Below are 18,379 nucleotides of genomic sequence, written 5' to 3' on the forward strand. Positions count from 1 at the left end.
CCCGGGTTTAAGCACTGTGGTTCATTTCTCCCTCCCATCACCGAGAGCTTCTCAACCTCAGAAAGCCCACCATTCCCCGGCAGGTTATTTTCCCTAGAGAAAAATCCCGATTCTCTCCACCTCTAAGATCATCGCTAACATGGAGTGCCCAGAACATGGTATGATTGGGACAATGATTACAATGACTGGTCTTTACGGGGGCTTAAAGGCAGACTCTGGAGCCAGGTTGTCTGGATTTAAACCCTGGCCCTGCCACTTACTTGCTGTGTGACCTTGGACAAGTCACTAAACTTCTCTGTGCCTCTGTTTCCTCATGTGTAGTGGAAATATTAATAGTTTTGACCTCACATAGTATTCTGAGGCTTAAAATGTTAATGCCTGCAGACTGCTTAGGAATAAAGTAAGCAGTTTTTAGGTAACTGCTATTGCTACTACTGTTTATTAAGTATTTGCCATGTTTTCAGGCACTGTGAATGTTGAAGATACCAGGATGAAATCACTTTTGTCAGACCCCGACAAATTAGGGCTGGGAACGCATGAAAGAGCAGAGCTCGTATTTACATGTCTGAGATGAGAGTTGTTTCCAAGGACTTCCTACAAACCCCACAGAAAACAGCTTCACATCCTTCATGCCAAAGTCCCTCTTTGACAGGAAGAGGGAAATGAGCAGACCCGCCCTGTTCCCTGCTAGCACCGGTGCCCTGTGGTGGGGCAATGCAGGAGGTCAGAGAGAAGAGGAGCGGAACACCTGGGCACAGGCCCTGGTCCTGGGGACTCAGTCCTGTGAATGCCGGCTGGAGGTGAGGCGGTTTCCAGTTGTGGGGCAGACTCAGGCTCCCAAATCGCTGACACTTAGGCTTTTGTTTTACCTGGGAGCTAGACCTAGAGCAGGCTGAGGGAAAAGGGGGAAGGGGTACAGCCTTCGCCAGGGAGATGAGTTGACAAGGTTCATCACTAGACATCCATTAGGACTGCAATAATTCAGATAAGATGCTCTCAGAAAACACACGTGCCCAGTAACAGCATCTCCACCAATGAACTGACAACTCTGGCTTTGAGCTCTGGAACCAATGAACTCTGTTTCCAAGCAGTTTCTGTGAACCTCCCCCTTTTTTCCGGTAAAATCTTCCCTTTCCCCTTCCCTCACAATTGCCCTGGCGGCCTGTCATTCGACACATTCCGAGCCACAGTCATTTCTCATTCCAGAGTAAACACAACATAGAGATCATTTTCTCTCGTGTCTTTCTGTAGGGTGACAATACTGTACTAACCATATTACCTACTGTGTGGGTGGCAAGCCACCCAGGCGCTGAGGCAAGAGACCGAGGATACGAGCTGTTCCAGTATAATAAAATATAAAACAAGAATATTTATACCAGATATAGATCTTAGATACGATTATATATGAATATCATTAATCATTAGTTTGTAGCAATTACTCTTTAGTCCAATATTATAATAATCTTCGCTCTATAATCATAACCTAGGAAAAACCAGGCCATACAGAGATAGGAGTTGAGGGGACACAGTGAGAAGTGACCAGAAGACAAGAGTGTGAGCCTTCTGTTATGCCCAGACAGGGCCACCAGAAGGGCTCCTTGGTCTAGCGGTGACGCCAGCGTCTGGGAAGATGCCTGTTGCCAGGCGGACCATGGTCTAGCGGTAGCAAAAAGTGTCAAGGAAAAACACCTGCTACTTAGCAGACCGGGAAAGGGAGTCTCCCTTTCCCCGGGGGAGTTGGAGAAGACTCTACTCCTCCACCTCTTGTGGAGGGCCTGACATTAGTCAGGCTCACCCACAGTTATCTGGAGGCCTAACCATCTCTTTGTGATGCTGTGCTTCATTGGTCATGCTCCTAGTCTGCCTTCGTGTTCCATCCTGTACACCTGGCTCTGCCTTCTAGATAGCAGTAGTAAATTAGTGAAGGTACTAATAGTCTCTGATATGCAGAAATAATGGCGTAAGCTGTCTTTCTCTTTGTCTCCTCTCTCTCTCTGCCTCCGCTGCCAGGCAGGGAAGGGCCCCCTGTCCAGTGGACACATGACCCACGTGACCTTACCTATCATTGGAGATGACTCACACTCTTTACCCTGCCCCTTTTGCTTTGTATCCAATAAATAACGGCACAGCCAGACATTCAGGGCCACTACCGGTCTCTGTGCATTGGTGGTAGTGGTCCCCTGGGCCCAGCTGCCTTTTCTCTTATCTCTTTGTCTTGTGTCTTTATTTCTACACTCTCTCGTCACCACACACGGGGAGAGACCCACCGACCCTGTGGGGCTGGTCCCTACAGTACTGTAACTTTATTTATCCTCCCACAGCTTCAAAAGACAGTACTCCCATTTCCTCCCATTTTCTACATGAGGGAATTGAGGCTCAGAGAAGCTAACTTGCCCAAGATCACAGAGTTAGCAGGGACAGAGTTAGAATTCAAACTTCAAGGCCAGAGCTCACAACCCCTGTCTATTCTACCTTCCCAGGACTTTGCTTCTTTGGAAAAGCATGCAACTCTTCCCTCCTTGCCCCACAGATATCTAGGATATCTAGACACTAGATTTTCATAGATTTGTCTAATTTGACTAATAGATATTCATAGATTTGTCACAGATTTGACTAATATGATTACTGAGATAACCGACATTTTAACTGATATGAATCTTTTCCCCTGAGGGCATAGGGGCGTCACATTCCCTTCTGAAAGCTCCTCCCATCTGAAATACCACCTTAGTTGATGACTAAACCCGGAGGCTTCTGGAGGAAATTCGTCAGCTCAGTCACCTGTAGGATCCCCCGAATGCCTCCCTGTTGAGGGTCTCAGCCACTCTGAACCTTGCGCAGGGACCCCAGAGGCTCTGGGCCATCCTGCTTCCAGTGGAGAGGCCCAGGGCACACGTTTGCCAGGAAGTTTTGTGAGAGGCTCTGTGCTGCCCCGTGCCCATCTTGGGAGATGTGGCCCAAGAGAGCTTAAGGGGGTTGGGTCTCCCCAGCTGGGGTCCAGAGTATCCTTGCCCATGATCCTGGGTGTTTGGCAGGAAGAGGGAAATGAGCAGACCCACCCTGTCGCCTGCTGGACCAGTGCCCTGTGGTGGGGCAATGCAGGAGGTCAGAGAGAAGAGGAGTGGAACCCCTGGGCACAGCCCCAGGCCCTGCACCTCCCTCAGGCTGGGCTGAGTCTCCTGGACCGCACGGCAGGCATGTTCCAGAACAGGTCCCGGATGGCCAGCCTAGCCTGCCGGCCCAGGTCCCGCTCTGGGGCAGGTTCCAGGCCCCTGTTCCAGCAGAAATGAGGCTAGGCTAAACCGCTGCTGAAGCTTGCCAACCACAGGAACTGACTTGAAGGCTGGGGCTTGAGGACCTGGTCCTGGGGACTCAGTCCTGTGAATGCCAGCTGGAGGCGAGGTGCTTTCCAGGTGTGGGGCAGACTGAGGCTCCCAAATTGCTGACACTTAGGCTTTTGTTTTATCCAGGAGCTAGACCTAGAGCAGGCTGAGGGAAAAGGGGGAAGGGGCACAGCCTTCGCCAGGGAGATGAGTTTAAAGGGGGAAATATTCCAGAAACCTCCACAATGGGCCGTTCTGGGCTCAGGGCTCCTGATGGGACGGGTGATGGAGCCAGGGCCGCCAGCCCCTCCACTGGCCTGCATCCGTGGACTCCCCCACATCCAAATGTCCGCTGATGTCTGACTTGTGGGTGGATCCACCTGACCTCAGGCTGGGGCAACAGTGTGGTCCTCCACTGAGGGGTCCCTCTCATCTTCCCCCAGGGCCCCTTAGTGTCTGCCCTGCCCCAGGCTGAGCCTCTTCCAGGAGCACCAGTCTGGAGCTGCTTGTCTGGATCCAGCTCGGGCCTGGGTCTCAGGGCCACAGCTCTAGAAGCCCAGCGAGGTCTGCATATGAGGCAAAGGACCTCAGGACAGTGACCTTGACACACTTAGCCTCATTCCTGGCCACCACCTGGGGCACCGGGGGAGACCTCAGGAGCCAGCTCTGCTGGCCTTGGTCCCTGGCAGAGGATGAAAACCCTGGGCTTTGGAGAAACACATGACAGAGGGTGGGGGGGTGGCGAGCAGTTTGCAGGCCTCCTTGGCCTGGATGCAGCCCCACAGCTCTTGGGCCTAGTAAATACTTGGCAGTGGATGGGGATTTGGGCCCCCAGAGCTCCAGAGACACACAGGGTGATCCCAGGGCTCCAGCCAGTTCCGGGAAGTCTGCCGGCCTGTGGTGGTGGGGCTGTGGGCCTGGTGGGTCTCCTTTTGTGACACACCCAGCCACTGTGTTCTCCGATGTTGGTGGGGGAGAGGTCCCTAAGGACACTGCTGTGGTCACTGGTGGTGGGGAGAGGAAGCTCTGCTGACCAGACTCACGTTTCCCAGCCCCCGCATCTACGGATGCTGCTCACCCACCCCACCCACTCTGCATCCCAAATCTCAGACTCCCTCGCCCTCTGGCCCAGTCTGAAATCACCCTGATTCCAGCTATCACACTTCCCAGAATGCACCCTGGCTCCAGGCCTGCCCTGACTGGTGCCCACATGCTCTGCAGACACTGTTACCTGGTAAGGGTGGCCAGGTGGTCCCCCAGGTGACAGGCTCTCCATGCTAGCCCTTCCAGCTTCACTCCAGGCCCAGCCCTTGCCAAGACGCTGGCTCTCTGGCTGAGTGGCAGCGACGGTCCCAGTGGGATAGGACCAGCATGAATCTGCCAACCTTCAATGAGCCACGATCCTATAAACAGGTTGGGGCTCCACCCCTAGGTCGCTCCTTCAGCCCTGCACCTGCCCCTCTTCCCAAGAGGCTGGGTCAACCAGCATCTCCAGAAACCTCTGGCAGGGCTCCAGGACTTGCAGGCGGAGCACCTCTTCCAGACCTGGAGTTTCAGGACAGAAGATGCAGCCAGGGGGAGGCAGACGAGTCCCAGGAGTGGTGGCAGGAAGCTGGTTCCCCTGAGGCTGAGGGCAGAGGATGGGGTGGGGGTAGAGCTGAGGAAACCCCCAGCTCCACTGGAGCCAGGCCAGCCTCTAGAGGAGGAGGGCTGAGCACCTGAGACTAGGCAAGGGGCCAGCCCTCCTGGGCAGCTCTGTGCAGCAGGGAGTTCAGGGGATGAAAACAAGAGCAGTCGTGGTGACAGGCCCGGGCTAGTGCATCCTCCTCACCTGACCTGAGCAGGCTCCAGGGAGCAGCACAGGGGTCTGGACATTCCCCACCACAAGCCCCTCACCTCCATGCGGCGGGCCCTAAGAATTTAGGGGATTTCAATTAGACTTTGTAATAAAGGTAAAAGAGACCAATCAGGAGATTCTTAGGTTATGAAAATTGTAGAAGAAAACTTTGTGAAGCCACCTCACCGCTTAAAGCATTCAGTGTACACATTAGCACTGAACGCTCTCCTAAAATGACATGAATTCAGTCATTTTACCATCAATTCTGTATACAGTTGAACAGCGATGATGTTGTTTTTCAAAGCAAATGAAACTGAGTTAATGTTAAATTACTACAAGTGGATCTAAAATGCATTATTTCAGAGTTGGCCAAAACAGGAATCTAATGGTCTATGAACAAGTAAACATTATTTGGGTGGAAATATCTGTCATTTGCATGATATAAAATCTAACAAAAAAATGAATGCAGTGGTTGAGCGTGGCAGCTAACGCCTGTAATCCTGGCACTTTGGGAGGTCAAGGAGGGAGAGTTGCTTGAGGCCAGGAAATGGAGACCAGCCTGGGCAACATGTTGAGATCCCATCTCTACAAAAAAAATTTTCTAAATTAATGGGTCATGGTGGCATGTATCTATGGGCCCAGCTACTCAGGAGGCTGAGGTGGGAGAATTGTTTGAGCCCAGGAATTCAAGGCTGCAGTGAGCTATAATTGCACCTTTGCACTTCAGCCTGGGTGACAGAGTGATACACTGTCTCTTTAAAAAAAGGGGTGGAGGGGAAAGAAGTAAATGTATTATGTAGAAAACTACAAAGAACAAGTCATTTCAAGTGGGTCACAGACAAAGCAATACAGAATCACCCAGCTGGTGACTGGAAAGGCTGGGATTGTACTGTCTGTCCTGAAGCCCACCCACCAGAACTTCCCTGGTCCTTGGTGGCCTCCATTGTTTAGGCCCGTTTCAGAGGAATCCTGGGACCTTAGGAGCCCTGATTAACCTCCCTGCCCCTGTCATCCCCATACGCCCGCCGGGATCCGCTGGGGGAACCTAGGGAGGCAGAGCCGCAGCAACATGTTCCTTGAGGTGACCCTAGCCCCAGCGCCCCACTCCAGTACGGGAGGGCCAGACACCCCCTCACCCCCAGAAGACAGCTGGCTGTGCCCGGAGGAGGGCGTGGTGCTCAGTTTCCCCACCTGTGCAATGATGGTGTGGTAGATGCTGGGCCTGGTGAAAACTATGAAATTCCTAATTCAGAGATTCTTAATTTGGGTCTAGGGTCCATGGATGGGAATTAGGATACTTTTAACCGTCCCTGAAATTGTATACAAAATTATGTGACTATGTATGCATGTGTGAATGTTTCCAGAGAAGGGGTCTAGAACAGCACAGACCAGTATGTGACTATGTATGCATGTGTGAATGTTTCTAGAGAAGGGGTCTAGAACAGCACTGTCCAGTAATGTTCTGGGAGCTCGGCAGATGTTGTATTAAACTTTCTAGTGGCCACACAAAAAGAGGTAAAATGATACAGGTGAAGTTAATATATATTTAGCCCAATAATCTAAGGTATTATCAATTCAACATGTAATCAACATATAAAATTATTAAGGAGATATTTTACTTTTCTTCATACTAAGACTTCAAAATCCACAGTGTGTTTTAAGCTTGTAGCACATCTTAGTTCAGCCCAGCCCCATTTCTAGAGTCCAGCAGTTGCATGTGGCTAGAGCCTACCTTACCAGAGAGCTCAGGTCTATAGCTTTAATCAGATTCTCAAAAAGAGTTTGAAAAAGATGGAAAACCATTGCTCGATGGGTCACACGTGGATACCCCCTACTTGAAGAGAGCCGCAGGGTTCTGCATGGATGAGAGGAAATATTTAGGATGCTCCCATCACAGTTTCCATGAATTATGTGCCAAGACCTAGGGTTTTGACACATGGTGGAGACCCAAGGTGGGAAGGGGGAAGGACCCGGAGCAGGGAAGCACAGTGGCTGGCCTCGGACTGAAGTCCTAAAGATCTCCCCACTCCAACCCTCCAAGGGCTATGAATAGGGAGTTGTGAATAGGATTCAGACCAAGACAAAGGTCAGGACAAGAAGACAGAAGACAGGTAGAGGTGACCTGGAGGCAGTCAGCCTGGAACAGGGCTGGCAGGCACAGCGGGGCTGGGCTGAGGCCACATGCTGCTCACCCAGGCCACGGGTGGAGGGTCCTCAAAGGAGGGCCATGCCTAGAGAGCCCATCAGAGCAGACCTGACCTAAGCAGCCATGCTGGAGGAAGTCCTGGGCGCCATGTTTTCCACTCTCTCATCCCTCTCCCTTGCTGGGCATCCTTGCCACCACTGTCTCTTCTCAACGTTTGCTCTATACTCACAGAAAATGAACATCTATTTTTTCGTTTGGCACTCAATGCTCCTTTAATTTCCCCAGATTTTCTCTGGAAACCAGCCCTCCCCTACTCTCCTCCCCCTTGGTTTGGGTGCTGTTGACTCCACCTCCAGCTGCAAGAACACAGCATGTGGTCCAAAGCTGGCCAGTCAGTTCCTGGAATCTTTCTAACCAAGGCATTTGGTTCATTGGACTCAGGACTCTGGCTGGTGCAATCACAATAAATGCTGGTGCATGAAGTTCTAAGAAAGACACTTTGTCTTTCCTGCTGGGCAGAACTTGGGAGCATATGAAGCTGGGGCTGCTAAATGTATCCATCTTGCCACCATGAGAGGAAAATTTGTCAGGAAAATGGAGCCAGTAATAATAAACACCTATATAACTAATACTTCCTATGTGCCAGGCAGAGGCGGGTTTATTGTGCAGCTAATGATACTTAAGCTGAGTCTTCTCCTTGCACACACACATCCTTCCAAGGCTCCAGGGGAGTCCTAGCAGTAGGTTCGTGTGATCATATATTTTAGTAAAATTCACAGTAGTAAACGATTTTATCCACAATTGGTAAAGACTGCTGTCTTCCCATTCCTACCCCTCTGTTACCATTGGTGTGGCTATAGATATTTTTAGGATCTGGTTAAGGAGAGGTTGAGTTAGAGATATGTTTTATTTCAGTTTAGTGAGATGTATTTATGGGGTTTGCAGTCAGCTTCACATATAGTGAAGTCAACCTCATGTATAGTCAGCTTCACATATAGTGAAGTTCACTGTGATGTGGGTGTGTCCTTTGGTGCCAGAAGAATTGGATAGAGGAAGAGAAATGAGATCTGAAATATCCAGAGCCAGAAACCAATCTGAAAAATTCCTCTAATCCAACACACAACATTGTAAGTGGAAGACTTGGTTTTCCTTGACACCTGATCAAAACAGAAGTTCTCTCCTGAAAAGGGTGTTTCCCATCATGTCTTGATTGCATGTTTTCCTTTATTTGAGGGTAATTTTAAGAAATATTAATAGAATATGTATCGTGATTCCTGTGCTACAGCAGCTAGCACAACACCTACAACAGCTTATACACCAAAGAAGCTTGATGGAGGCTGCGGCAGATTCTGTTTTCCAATAATGGTTGCACCGATATATCTCCTGTCCATGCTCTTCCAGCACCTTGCCACTCCCCATGAAAAAATAGAGGCCAACTCCCCTTCTCTTAAATCTGATGGGCTTGTGATTGGTAACTTACAGGATGTGAGAAAAATGACTGCTTGACTCCCAAGGTTAGATCATAAGGTGATGCAGCTCTCTTTTTTAATGGCTAGAACACTCCCCCTTAGAGCCCTGAGCCACCAGGCGAAACACCCAACTCCCCTGAGGCGGCCATACTGTGGGGAAGCCCAGCCATAAGGACAGGCCACCAGTGGGTGCTGGAGTCAGCAGTCCTAATCTCCAACTGGCCCAGCCCAGGCTCCAGACCCACGGACGAATGAGCCTTCCAATAATTTTAGCCCAAGTGGTTGGGTCATCCCTAGCCAGGGCCCTTTCTGAATTTCTCACACACAAAATATCTGTAAGCCTAATAGAGTGGTTGCTGTGTTATGCCATTACATTTTGGGTGATTTGTTACATAGCCATAGTAAGTAAAGCAGAGGTTTTCCTAAATTTGTAATGATCCTGAAATTTTATGTAACATTACCAGCAAAGAATTATGAAGCTGAAAGAAACAATCAGTAATGAACTACTATTAATTATCAATAATTTTCTAAAAATTCCAATCAACCAGACTGGAGGAAAGATTGCTACCTATTTGCACCAAAGAAAGTGATATTACAAAATTGGTATTGTTATATAGCAAAGAAGAAATGAAAAAAAACAACAACTCACAAAATGGGTGTTGAACAAAAAGGCAATCAAGGTGTATTCAGGCAACCAGTGGAGGGAAAAGCATGGAGGTGTGTCTGGCAGCTGATTCACACAAATATCATGGTGTGTTTTGTTTTGTTTTGTTTTGTTTTTGATACAGAGTCTTGCTCTGTGGTCCAGGCTGGAGTGCAGTGGCATGGTCTCAGCTCACTGCAACCTCCACGTCCTCGGTTCGAGCGATTCTCATGTCTCAGCCTCCCCAGTAGCTAGTATTTCAGGTGCGCACCACCATGCCTGACTAATTTTTGTATTTTTAGTAGAGACGGTGTTTCACCATGTTGGCAAGGCTGGTCAAGAACTCCTGGTCTCAAGTGATCCACCTGCCTCAGCCTCCCAAATTGTTGGGATTACATTTGTGAGCCACTGTGCTGAGCCCATATCAACGTATTTTTTTAAATTTTGTAATATTTTGGAATTTATCAACCTTTTAAAATTTTAATTTTTGCGTGATTTCTTTTTATCATTTACAAAGAATATTAACTTTTGTACCTAACTTTGTGTCAACTTGTATAACCTTCAGGCTCCATAATACACGCCCTTGTGTCACACTATTCAAAGCACTTTATATAGAGAACATCGTTGTTTTATCTACAATTGGTAAAGCTGGCTGTCTTCCTGTTTCTGCCTGTCTGCCGACATTGGTGTGGCTATGGATGTTTTTAGGATCTGGCTAAGGAGATCCCCCAAGCCCTGTCAGGTGAGGAACTTTTATTATCCTCATTCTACAAATGAGAACACGGAGGCAGGAGTTGGTTGATGAACTGCCCCCAGGTCACCCTGGGAGTGGAGCCCAGAGGCCACAGTACAGTCTCCTTCCAGAGGAAGTGCAGGCAAAAGGGAGCAGAGAGAGCCCTTGGATCGAGCCTTGCCTGAAGGAGTAGATCCAGTCCTGAGCATTTCACTTGGGTTCAGCACCTCCCCACCTACTTTAACCCCAGGAAAGAAGGGTTTGGTCACTCCCTTCCCTTTATCCTTGCTTAGAACAGCAATCGATGACAATGTCACAGAGAAGAGGAGGCAGCTGACTGACAGGGGTGTAGGAAGTATCAGGGCTGATGACCTGCTGAGTTTCCATTCCAGGCAAAAGCCCTGGAGCAGTTTGTGGGTCAGATGGCAAGATATGTAGCATGAGGCAGGCATGACACATGCTTCGGTGTTCTGCGCTGAGTACCATGGGAAGGCACAAGCGGGCCTGTACTCTTGCCTCATGAGGAAGTGGTTATTTACCCTGTTGACATGAGGGAAAGGACCATTTCCTGTCCAGGAGTGCTCAGGACCAAGCAGGAAAGGGACACCTCACCCCTGCCCTCATTCTAGGGCTACTGGAAAGGACAAGCCTTGCTGTAAGCAAGGGACAGGGCACCACCCAGCCAAGCCATTCATTCATCCCACAAATTGTTATTGAGTGTCTACCGTGTCCCAGACAGAGAGCCGTGAGGGTAAAAACAGGCCTGGTCCCCACCTCCAGTGTACAACCCACCTTCCACTCCATGTCTCTCAGCCAACGGGGTAAGTCAGTGTTCCAGAACCTGGGACATGACACTTCAGGCCCTGGAGTGCTGGGGCAGATATACAACACAGAACAGAGTCTCTGGAATGTCAAGGTAAAGAGCCATGGAAGAGCTGTAAACAAATATTAGTCAGCTAATTAACTTAGTTTGGAGGCAGTGGTTGCAGGTCCATGAGCTTTGGGATAAGAAATAGAAACGTGTTTTGTTTTGTTTTTTCTCCCAAATTTTTGTTTGTTTTAATACAATTGAACATTTCATTCCCCCCCAACAGTAATCAAAGCAAACATTTTATCATTATTTTTGTCATATTATTCTTGGTATATCAAACTAAATTCCAGGAATGTAAGAAAATCTGACTTGGAAATATTATATAGAAAAAGGCTGAATTAACACATTACATTTTTTAGTTTTTCCTTGTAAGTATACATTGACATCTACTTATCCGATAACAGCACTGTGGTTTTGAGTGAGTTTGGTTTGGTTTGCTTTGCTTTCCTTCCAGAGGGAATGCAGTATGGCAGTATTATCTTTGGAACAAATTAAAAAGGTATTAGCAAATAACAGAAGAATTACTTCTACACATATATTTTCCATGGGCAATAAATAGATAAGTATATTATGAAAAAATATGCCTCAACTATGCTTTTTAAAATTTCTCGAGGTTTACTGGTTTGTTTTTCTTATTAAAATATAATGCACTATCACTACTATCTGTCCGGGGAAAAACAAACCCTGAGGTGTGAGTTTCCTCCTTCAGCCCATAAAATGATATCAAGGGTAAACTTGGATTGAGGTCACCCTGTTTGAGCCACCAGAGAGTTCTGTAGTATATCTGGTTATTTTACTAATGTATACATATTCTAGGTTATAGTCAAGATACTCATCAAATATTTTCTATGAAAGTTTTATATCCCAAACAGGTTCTTTGATGATTTATCATGCTACCATAGGAAATTTGAAGAAATTACAAATTGTGTAACAGAAATAGACATGCAATATAGAGGACAGAAAAGATACAGCTTGACCCTGGGTTTTTCCCTTAGAATAATTCCTTCCATAAATCAGACTTTATTTTCACATATAGACTCATCCTATAACTGGTCTTGGATCATGAAGTTAATGACATAGTTGGAAAAATCTAGGCCACACATTTTTGTGGTCTTTTATCACCCTAGACCACACAAAAAAAAACATTCTCCAAGTGGATGCTCGGGTTAGATTATGATGCTCTTACATTAAAAAACTGACTGAAGCTGAGAATGTAAAGCACACAACTATTTGCAGCAGCAATAGTCTTTCAAAAATAACTAAAACTTTTAAATACAAGGCATACAAAACAGACTATTAAGGAGAGTTTTCCAAACTATATCTAGAAATACAGGAAAATATGTATTGCCTCATAATAAAGTTAAATAAATATCATTTCTGAGTTCTATAAACACTATAAGAGGTTATCGTTTTATCAGAGAACTATGTTTTAAGACCTCCTGAGGTACCTGCTCCGACCTCTCCCAGAACCCCTCTGCCTCTCCTCACCAGGCCTTCTCCGTCTTGAGGGGATCTCCCCGCTCCCCACTCCGCCCTGTTGGCCTTATCCTCTGATTTCTGTTTTCATAAAGCTTCCAAGCAATGGAAATGAGTATGCACGTTTTAAATGTACTGTATTTGTCACTTTTATATTCTAGTTCATAATATTTTTTAAAAAATAAATTGAGACTTTCATACATTTTCAAAACATAAACCAAAACAAAACTGGGTTAAGCGTGAATAGGGCCCTCTAAAAGATTATTTCTGTAGGCTGGTTGATCTGAATAGAAGACACATCTTTCTCTAAACTCCAGTAGTGACCTGCTGACCACAGATTTGGCAAGAGAATCCTCAGTCCAGACGTATGTTCAGAGTTTCATCCTAATGCTCTATTGCCAGGAGTTCTATGAAATTTTGCCCTCCTCTCCCCACATGGCACTGACTCATCTGAAAGGCAATAGGTTTCCTGTAAACACCCAACTCACCAACAGCTGCCAAGGGGGGCGACTGCGAGGTAATGATCTGCCTGCCCTGGGTTCAGGAGGGTGTGGGGTACACCTATGCCACCTGCAAGGCCCAGGGCCCCGGCCAGCCTGCTCCCTTCCTGCCCCTGAGGAGGCAGCACCTGAGCGCCCCGCCAGTGCGGAGGAGACTTCCCTTCTGTGTGCCACCCGGGGTGGCCCAGAGGGACTTGAGGTGAAGTCCAGAGCTGAGGGCCAAGCCCAGCCCTCCCCATCACACTCCCTCAGCACCAGCTATAGTTGATGACTTCCCTCACATGACAGGATTTGAAATGCATACGTGAATGTGCTTTTAATGTTTTGCCCCTTCCTCCTATTCATTTCTCCCATCTTCAGCCAATGGCACCAACTGTTAAAGCTGGAGATGAGAGAAAGAAAGGGGCCCTCCTGGTCGGGTGCAGTGGCTCTCACCTGTAATCCCAGCACTTTGGGAGGCTGAGGCTGGCGGATCAACTGAGGTCAGGAGTTTGAGACCAACCTGGCCAACATGGCAAAACCCCGTCTCTACTAAAAATACAAAAAAAAATTAGCCAGGTGTGGTGGTGCATGCCTGTAATCCCAGCTACTCGGGAGGCTGAGGCAGGAGAATCTCTTGAGCCATAGAGGTGGAGGTTGCAGTGAGCCAAGATTGTGCCATTGCACTCCAACCTGGGCAACAGAGTGAGACTCTGTCTCAAAAAAAAAAAAAAAAAAGGAGGGGGGTCCCTCCTTCTGCCTCAAATCTCAGAGCCAACGTTCCAGAAACAAGGCTTAAAGGCTGACCACTGTGAGGAAAATGAAGACTTTTCTAAATTCCCAGAGTTTCCTTTTACAGACCATAAGCACAGCTTTGAAATGTGGGTCCTGTGAAGAGAGAGTCTTAGAGAAAGTGCCCACTCAGCATAGGATGAAAGGAGAAAGCCACTGTACTTCCAGGAGGGAAGCAGGGAGAAGGACTCACATGTCTTCCCAGCCCAGCCCAAGCCCTTGGGGGTATTCTGCACGAACAAATCAGGTGGGTGAAATCCCTTAGCTGTGGGCTTAGCCCTGTCTCCACAGGCACATCCTGGGAAAAGTCACATCCCTGGACAGGAGCACTGTGTCCCGCATAGTAATGCCTGCCCATTGTGGGTGTGGGAAGTGATTGGGGAAGGGCCTAGGTAGGATGGGGGCCTGTGGTGGTGCCCTCTCATCTTCCTAGGCCCCCTTGTGTGACAGAAGGATCCAGAAGTGTTCCCAAGCTCCCACTGGGGGTGTGGAGGTAGCTCAGCTGAGAGCAAGAGGCCTGCCTGAAGCTGCCATGGGTGGGGTGAGGTAAGGCAGAAGCTGGGGATGGTCAGCTTGAGCCAGGGCCTGCCCCGACCTGGCCAGCGTGGAACGCAACAGCGGTCCCATCAGCTGTGGCTCTGGCTGTGCATACAAGCAGGAGTCCAAAGGCCTGGTCAGAACACCCCACATAGATCCTGGACTATAACCCTCCCAAGACCACTGAGGGTCCCACATGCTTAGCTGCCATCTCGGCTCCAAGGGTGGGGTAGAGAGAGCTCCAAAATGAGCATTTCCTAAGAGAAGCTGAGTTTAATCCAAAAGTGAACCTGAATTTTTTTATGTTAAGTGGGAAATTGTAATTCCTCCCAGCCTATTTGTAACCTCCTCCTTACACAACTGTCCAGAGGTCTGGGGACTAGGAAATAAGATGTCACAAGTTATGAAGCAGAAAAGGAATCTAAATGGGATATCTGGAAAGAGATTCACAGAGGAGGCATTTCTTAAGATGAGCCTTTAGAAAATAGGTTGGTGCTTACAGATTATTGCAACACCAATTAACAGTATTCTGTGCTATTTAAAAGTGGAGTACCACTATTAGGTATAAGCTGTTACTTCAGAGGTCATACAGCAGCGGCATTCAACCTTTTTGGCTATCTGTAAACCCCCTCCCCCCATATTCCCGCCTACCCTCTTCTCAGAGCCTCTCACCACACTCCATCCTAAGCCCTCTTCCTCACTCAGCTACTGCAAACCCCCATCTCCTCCATATCATATTGCCAGCCCTTCTCAAAAAAGCCTGAGTTGGGTCAGGCGCGGTGGCTCACGCCTGTAATCCCAGCATTTTGGGAGACTGAGGCAGGCAGATCACCTGAGGTCAGGAGTTCGAGATCAGCTTGGCCAACATGGTGAAACCCCGTCTCTACTAAAAATACAAAAATTAGCCGGGCGTGGTAGCGCACACCTGTAATCCCAGCTGCTTGGGAGGCTGAGGCAGGAGAATCACTTGAACCCGGGAGGTGGAGGTTGCAGTGAGCCGAGATCATGCCACTGCACTCCAGCCTGGGTGACAGAGCAAGACTCTGTCTCAAAAACGAAAACAAAATCAAAAGCCTGAGTAGAGGAGGTCTCCAAAGCAGATGTTCCACCAGGCATGGGAGGGATTAGGCACCAACCACAGCCCCTTCACCAGGGCAGAGCAGCAGCCCAGAGGCAGAAGTCCTGGGAGTTCCATTCCTAGAAGCCTCAAAGAGCAGGAAGGAAATCAGCCCCTTTCATCAAGGGCTGCCCCTCTGAGGACACCCAGGGAGGACGGCACCAAGATCAGAGGTGTCAGAGCCAGGAGGACAGAGGGACAAGGCCCTAGAATCCTTTCTTTTGGCATTTAAAATATGGAATCAGAATCATCTTGAAGCCAGTATCAGTGACTCTATAATTCTATGTAAGCTGAAAATTCTTACTGAATACAACTCTCCCCTGTGTAGACAGGCAGGCAGGGCCTGCAACAAAATGTTAAACCAAACTAAGGCACATTTTGTTTTTAAAACCTCTCAAAGTTTTCCTTCATCTTTATACTTCTTTAAGCTTTAAGAAAAGAAAGAAAATTATAATCAACAAGGCAAAGCTCCTACTGCAAAAATAATGCATACTTTAAAGAATTTCTGGGCGGGGCGCAGTGGCTCACGCCTGTAATTCCAGCACTTTGGGAGGCCAAGGCAGGTGGATCACCTGAGGTCAGGAGTTGGTGACAAGCCTGGCCAACATGGTTAAACCCCATCTCTACTAAAAATACAAAAATTACCTTGGCCTGGTGGTGTGTGCCTATAATCCCAGATACTTGGGAGGCTGAGGCAGGAGAATTGCTTGAGCCCAGGAGGCGGAGATTGCAGAGAGCCGAGATCACCACACTGCACTCCAGCCTGGGCAACAAGAGTGAAACTCCGTCTCAAAAAAGAGAGTATCTGGACCATAAATGTGGCAGTATTGAAATTAGCAAAGATCATTCTGAACAGAACATGCCATCTGTATACAATGAAATCAAAGACCAAGACAATGCTTTCTTTGATCTTAAAAGATTGCAGGCTGGATGCGGTGGCTCATGACTGTAATCCCAGCACTTTGGGGGGCTGAGGCGGGAGGATTGCTTGAGCCCAGGAGTTTGAGACCAGCCTGAGCAACATAGGAGACCTAGTCTCCACAAAAAAATTTTTAAAAATTAGCCAGGCATGGGAGTGCTCGCCTGTGGTCCCAGCTACTCAGGAAGCTGAAGTGGCAGGATCACTCGAGCCCAGAAGGTCGAGTCTACAGTGAGCCGTGATTGCACCACTGCACTCTAGCCTGGGTGACAGAGTGAGAAAAAAAAAAAAAATCACAACTTCTACAAAAAGATATTAAGTAAATTTTATTAAGAAGATGCCCTCAGTTTTCAAATAAGGGGTGGCCTTATTTGAAAATGAAGGACTGAGAGAAAAGTTAGAAGTTTGAAAGTTTGAAGTTAGTTTCAAGTTAGCTCTTTACCATTCCCACAGCTCATATGGATTCAGAAGAGCTTTTCTAGCAGGTAGAATTATTGGCTCTCAACTCCAAGATAACAGCTTTGACACACTCAGTTTCTTCAACAGCATACTTTTCAAAAATATCACATATGACTGTCATTCTGACCCAGCGGCGTCATGCCTGCCACCCTGACCACGCTGAGCTGCCCGCAGTAAGGCTGCTGTGTGGCTTGTGCTGCTCTTCCCACCGGTCTTTAGAAAGCAATGTTGGGGCCGGGCGTGGTGGCTCACGCCTGTAATCCCAGCACTTTGGGAGGCTGAGGCAGGCAGATCACGTGAGGTCAGGAGTTTGAGACCAGCCTGGCCAATATGGTGAAACCCTGTCTCTACTAAAAATACAAAAAATTAACCAGATGTGGTGGTGGGCACCTATAATCCAGTTACTTGGGAGACTGAGGCACGAGAATTGCTTGAACCTGGGAGGCAGAGGTTGCAGTGAGCCAGGATGGCGCCATTGCACTCCAGTCTGGGCAACAAGAATGAAACTCTGTCTCAAAAATAAATAAATAAATAAAATTTTTAAAGGCGACGGGTGGGCAGGCGGGGGGGTGTCGGGAGGCGACCAGTGGGTCAGAATGAGTCTCCTCTTCACAGCCTAAAATCTACTGACCCTAAAGAAACTCACAATATTTGGTGGATCCAAGGGGCTTGAAGGAATGAGAATCAGAGGGACTGAGAAACAGACTTGCTCAGATCAAAAGATGCATCGTGAAAGAGCCAAGAATTCAGATCAGATTTACATACCCCGCCACACACACTTTCTCACAGACACTGTTTAGCTACCAGGAACAATGAACGTATTTAATGTATTTGCATGGGGTGGCAGTTGTGTACCTGGCCCAAGTTCAAAGAGCTGACTGTGGATAATTATCACGGAAACTGCACACCCACCAGCTGGAGCCATGCCGGGATGGGTCCGTCCCTTCACAGCCATCAGGAAGCTGATCAGAGGAGACGCTGAGTTGTGAAGAGGGACAGGGGAGGCCACAGAGTCAAGGGGTGGAGAAGAAAGGATGGTGAATCAGAAAGCAAGACTAGCAACTCAAAACAAAATACCTGTACAGACATAATGTACCCTGAAAGAAGCCAGGCATAGAGAAGTGTGATTGTGTGATTCCGTGGATGCCAAGCTCTAGAACGAACACAGTTAATCAGTGGTGACAGAACTTAAAATTGTGGTTACCTTTGGTTGAGGGGTATTTTCTGGTAAGAGTCACAAGAGAATCTTCATACATGATGAAAATGTTCTCTATCTTCATCAAGGTGGTGGTTACAGGGGTAGAGACATGTAAGCATCCATCCAGCTGCATACCTACGGTCTTGTGCTTTTCTGTCTATGTTATACTCAATAACATTAAAAAAAAAAAAAAACAACCATTAAGAGTCTGCTGTTGGGGGTGGGAGCAAAGAGCTATAAGCAAACTGATTGATGGTTCAACTTCTAGGAGAGCTCAGTTACCATGAAAGGGAAAGGTGCAGATTAACCTGAAAATAGGATTAGTTGGAAGTTGGCAGAAGCGTAATAGTCCCACAAATCACCTGTCCAGCCTCAGCAGAAGG

The sequence above is a fragment of the Pan troglodytes genome, chromosome 16, assembly GCF_028858775.2.
Source record: "Pan troglodytes isolate AG18354 chromosome 16, NHGRI_mPanTro3-v2.0_pri, whole genome shotgun sequence".
In the NCBI taxonomy this organism is placed as follows: domain Eukaryota; kingdom Metazoa; phylum Chordata; class Mammalia; order Primates; family Hominidae; genus Pan; species Pan troglodytes.